We start from the raw sequence: 5,667 nt of genomic DNA, 5'->3' as shown, positions 1-5,667 counted from the left end.
TACTCTTGATATAAGTCCATACAGCTCAAGTCCGAATCTTCTCCATTTATTAGGAGTTGTTCTTTTGGTGCATCTTTATGTGAAATATAATGAAGCTAGTCGCAGAGCTTCTGTTGAAAATTTGATCATTTCAACTGCTTTTTATCTTTGCTAAACCATTAAAGCAGGTTATTGTATCGCATCCTATCATTGTATGTGGAAACAAAATAATGTTTCTAATATCACTTTACTGCTTCGTTAATGTGACAATATTGTTACATTTTTAGTCGGATGAATGCAGGCTTTCCGTACATAAAAATATGATTTCCCTGTTTTCTCTAGCGAGAGTCGCTAATAAAATCAACATATCTGTGTCCGATCCTGTTACAACAACTACTGCTCCCATATTTGACATCAGGGACTGAAAAACAAAACAAAAAAGAAGCAACATAATTGAACAATCCGTAGTTTTCGAAAAGATGACTTAATAGGACCAAATTTATAGAATGATCCATTTTAACATTGTGATAATAGTAGAAAATCAGGCTAAAATGAAACAAAACACAAGCAAAATTTGTGTCTTCACAAATCTTTCTGCACAGAAATGGTATAAATTTTTAGCATGGTTTTTGGTCCAAGCGTATAACAAAATATGCATAATCACTTTTGCATATTATTAATAATTTATTATGCCACTGTTATTTTAAAGATGAATGTATTATTTTAAGATTAAAACATTATTTTTTTAAATTTAAAATATAATTTATACCTAAAAGTAAAATTAAATGGAGATCATTTAGATTTCAGAGTGGTAGGCCTAAACAGAAACGAACTCCGATTATTAATAGAGGAGCTCTTACAGGTCATTGCAAACTTAAAAGACATCTTAAGATATGTGGAGTAGTCCAAGATGAGCCAGGAAACAGGCCCCAGAGACTGCCTTACATTACTAGCAGATTGTTGCAGGTATGCATCACTAAGATACAAGATACTTTTAGGCTCTGATAGAAACGTAGGAAATGAGGCTTCCTCTATAGATTGGGAGTCCCTTTTGAATTTCATTAGAAAGACGAAAAGGTTCGATATAGAGGAATAAGATATATAAAGAGCCATTCCATTGGGTTGCCTTGGGGATGGCAAAAAGGACCAATAGACCCACTTGCCGGACTTGTTACTCCCATCATTACCAGTACCAGTATCCTTGGTCCAAACATTTATACAATTTTTACATCTGGGATCCCAACCCATCCTACCACAATCCTCACCACGTATGCCGATGAAACATGTCTATTGTTAGTAAATAATGACCCTCCCATTGTATCTAAAACCCTCCAATCCCACATCACCACTCTTGAGGAATAGTGTCAAAACTGGAGCATTAAAATAAATCCCACCAAATTATATTTAACCTTCGCCATATTTCCTATTACATTTAGACCATGATTTCCTACCCCACAGTATCCTTTAATAACACTTCACCTATTTCTGTCGAACAGATCCGTTACCTAGGACAACCTCTGGACAAACGACTGACTTGGAATCCTCATACAAGACTAAAAAGACATGAAACTGGTCGTCGATTCCGACTATTATAACACTTTCTGGACAAACGGTCTAAACTTCCAATTAATAACAAAATACTCATTGATATTGATATAATAAGACTTAACTGAATTTACAGAGTTGAGCTTTGGAGCTCCATTAAACCATTAAATTCCTCTCGTATTCAATTCAAAATTAATGCTCCTTACTTTGTCACAAATCAAGTCCATCAGGACCTTAATATTCCATATGTTGCCGATATGGCCAGAACCAGATACCAATCCTTCCATGATAAACTTCCAAACCCACTTGTTTTTAACCTGGCTTCGCCTTCATTACCTGATAATCCTCTCAGGTGTCTGGAAATAAGATGGCCAAGAGATCTTCTTCAATAAAAATATTATTGATTAATTATGAGAGATAGTTGACGTACGAGGAGAAGATGGTTGGGGGTGCGGTCAAAGTGAAACACAAATATGTTGGTGTAACCTATTTAATTGTGCCAACGTTTCGGCTAGAGTTTCTAGCCTTCTTCAGGGCTAAGAACAGAACAAGGTAACAACCACAGTAAGTATAGAAAATAAAAAAGAAAGTATAAACAGAATATTATTGGAAATTATAATATTATATTATCATTGGAAATATTATTGGAGTTCTATCAAAGAGTAGATTCTCCACATGTCTAAATCATGCCATTGTATAAATTAAATTAAATTTACTTTACATATATATATTTAGTACAGTTGTAAATATCAGTAAAAAAATAAAAAATAGTTTGAACAGATTTAGGTCCAAAATCTAAATCTGTACAGTCAAAAATGAATTGAGAAGTTTTAATTTTCCTAAACGTAAGAACCTTTAATTGTATTTAAGTTACTGGAAATGTAGTAATTGTGACTATTACAACACTTAGTAGACAAACAGTCTAAGCTTCCGTTAGACCGTTTGTCATCTTAATACTGTAGTAAGTAAGCCATCGATGTAATCAACCCTTGTCATTTATAGTTTAAAAAATATAAAGTCCTTAAATTCCCCGCTAAACGCGACCTTACAAAGGGAGTCCTTAGTTGGGGGCCATATGGATGAGATCATTCCACCTCTCCACCAAATATCTGAGGTGAGGCATCCGCTTCACAGAATTTCCTCTGACGGCCAATAATGACGTGTTCGATCCATAGATGGTCAGCATTAAGATCGAGATCACACCATACATTATTTTTCCTTTCAATACTGTTTACATTCTGTTTCTATTAATATTTCATCCAAAAATTTTGTTAAAATGTAGGTACATGGGAGTAGCCAGGATTTCACCTGGGGGGGGAGGCAGACCTCAGCCCATCACACACACACACGTATTTTACATATATATAATCCACTCGGAAATATTGGTTAAAAGAAGAATATGTAATTTCACATTCCAAGAAATACACAAAGAGGTTTGCTATGAGAGCATTAGCGTTTTGGGACTGCTGGCAAAAATATTACAGTTATTTAGTTATTATCTTCTACAATGGTTGCCTTCTTTAATTTATTTTCAATAAATATTCTAAGATTATTAAAATTACAAACTGTAAGTTATAATAGGAAGAATGGAATCTAAGAATGTTCTTTTTTATTAATTTCCCTCATTATTTTTATAAATAAATATTAGGTTTTGGAAAAAGAAAATCCATTAATTTTTTTAATGGATGACTATAGCGATCTATACTCGTAAAATATCGATCAAACAATTTATTCTCGTTGTCAAGGTGACATTTCGTACTAAAAAAATTCATTTGCTGTTTTTTGTTTAGTCCATTCAGTTCTGAGTTACAGGGTGTTAAAGATGGAAGTCAACTAAGAGAAAATTCGATACAGTTTTTCTTTGACAAAGAGGAAAATGCAAGCCAGGTGACTGATATTGTAAATGGTGTTTATGGTTCCTGTACTGTAACAGTTAATAAGGCGTATTTTTGGTTTCGTCGATTTCGTTAGGGTATTTTTCCTTGCACTGGCAGGCCCGTCGTCAAAAATGTCGATATAATCACAGAAATAATCGAAGTTGACCGGCACGTTAGTAGTCGTAGCATCGCCTAGGAACTAAAGTTCGACCATAAAACAGTTTTAGACCTTTTGCAGGAAGCTAGGTTCAAAAAGAAGCTTGATATTTGGGCGCCACACTAATTAACATAAAAAAACATGATAGATCGAATTTCCATCAGTGAAGCCTTGGCCAAACGGAATTAAATTGACCCATTCCTTAAACAGGCGGTGACTGGGGATGAGAAATAGATCATATACAACATTGTGTAAAAACGATCATGGTCGAAGTGCGGTGAAGCAGCTCAAACGGTGGTCAAACCAAGACTAACGTCCAGGAAAGTTCTGCTGTGCATTTGGTGGGATTCAAAAGGAATAAGTTATTATGAGTTGCTTCCATATGCCCAAACGCTTAAATCGAATCTTTATTGTCAACAACTGGACCGTTTGAAGCTAGCGATTGACCAGAAACGGCCAAAATTGGCCAACAGAAGAGGTGTCGTGTTCCATCAAAACAAAGCCAGGGTACACACACTATAGTGATTCGCCAGCAACTCCCGGAGCTTGGTTGAAAAATTTTGATGCATCTACCATATAGTCCGGACCTGACACCAAAGGGATTATCATCTTTTTCTTGCATTGCAAAACTTTCTTGGTGATAAGAAATTGGCATCAAACGAAAACTGTGAAAATCGGTTACTAGAGTTTTTCGGCAATAGGGACGAAGACTTCTATGAGGGAAGCATTATGAAGTTACCTTTAAAATGGCTACAAATTATAACACAAAACGATGCATAATTGACCCAAATCGGACAATCCGAAACGTGTTAGACAAAGTCTTGAATTTCACGTAAAAATAATGGATTTATTTTTCCCCAGCCTAATATATGACGAATAATTGTGCTCATTGAATCGTACCTTTTTTTTATCAAAGAATTGACTTGTATCCCATCTTGTCCCTTCAAAGGTGTGGCTGTGATGTTGTGATCCGTGAAGAAGTCAACTCAACAATGTTACCTTACTCATTATAGCATGTTCCCAGAAAGAAATCATCTATCAAAGAAGTTCACCGTTTTAATTCTTTCTTTTTCTTGGGTCTCAAAAATCAGGGGGGAGGGCGCGGCTGCCCTCTGCCTACGCCCATGTGTAGGTATATACTTCTTTAAAGAGATTAATGATTCTCTAAATGCTCGAACTCTCTCTGTTCTGTTATAACCCCATCCCTCATACAGAATGAGAATTAATAAGTAATAATAAGTGGGTACCTGATGTAATGTATATAGATATTTAAAGAGATGAATCAAAAAATATTGTTTGGACATAGCATGTAAGTTATGTCCGTTGATAACTAAGAAAAACTAAATTATTCGGAAAATTATTATCTCTTTAGGTTTTACAAATAATTTTACTTAAACCATTTAGATTCCGAAATTTCCAGATTGCACTTTAATTATCCTGATGATTTTCTATTCCACATATATAACATAAAGGCACCTCTACACGTTTGCCAAACAATAGCAAAGTGACTCATTCGCAAGCATGTGGGTGGGTTATTTGAATTGGCTGGTACATGCTGGCTTGAATTGGCTGGTACATGCAGGTCTGAATTGGCTGGTACATGCAGGTCTGAATTGGCTGGTACATGCAGGTCTGAATTGACTGGTACATGCCGGTCTGAATTGCGTGGTACATGCTGGCCTGAATTGGCTGGTACATGAAGGTCTGAATTGGCTGGTACATGCAGGTCTGAATTGCCTGGTACATGCTGGCCTGAATTGGCTGGTACATGAAGGTCTGAATTGGCTACCGACCCATTGAGTGGTCGATTTTTGTTTCATCCACACGTTTGTTTTCAGTTTGTATTGTTGTAGAACTGCCAACAGATAGATATTCGTGCTCTCCGTGTTTTCATTAATGAAACAATTACCTCTTCTTTAAGATTTTATATTTTAAAATTCTATAAATGCTTTGTTTAAAATCTTGTTAATTAACTTTAGCGGTTTAGTTTTGATTTAACATAGCAGAAATATATATTTACCTGGACATCATATGTCTAGGTAATTAAATTAAAAAGTTTTCTGACAAACTTTCTAGATCGAAGATTAAATTTATAGGTTGTGTAGTACT

General features: G+C 35.3%; 1 protein-coding gene across 2 annotated transcripts in view; it reads left to right on the top strand.

The window, feature by feature from the left end:
- The window catches only part of LOC106681395 (uncharacterized), a 48,275-nt gene that overhangs the window by 5,504 nt on the left and 37,104 nt on the right, over positions 1-5,667 (top strand). Inside the window, exon 1 of one of the 2 annotated variants that reach the window (XM_067048665.1) lies at positions 801-945. The exons of the other annotated variant lie outside the window; for it this stretch is intronic. The gene's annotated coding sequence lies outside the window, so the exon portion shown is untranslated. Of the gene's footprint in view, positions 1-800; positions 946-5,667 lie in introns of those variants that run through there. 2 annotated transcript variants of the gene reach the window in all.

The sequence above is a fragment of the Halyomorpha halys genome, unplaced genomic scaffold, assembly GCF_000696795.3.
Source record: "Halyomorpha halys isolate HHAL.00 unplaced genomic scaffold, Hhal_1.1 Scaffold20.1, whole genome shotgun sequence".
NCBI classification, from domain to species: domain Eukaryota; kingdom Metazoa; phylum Arthropoda; class Insecta; order Hemiptera; family Pentatomidae; genus Halyomorpha; species Halyomorpha halys.
The sequence above is the reverse complement of the archived record's forward strand: the minus strand, read 5'-3'. Positions and strand labels throughout refer to the sequence as shown.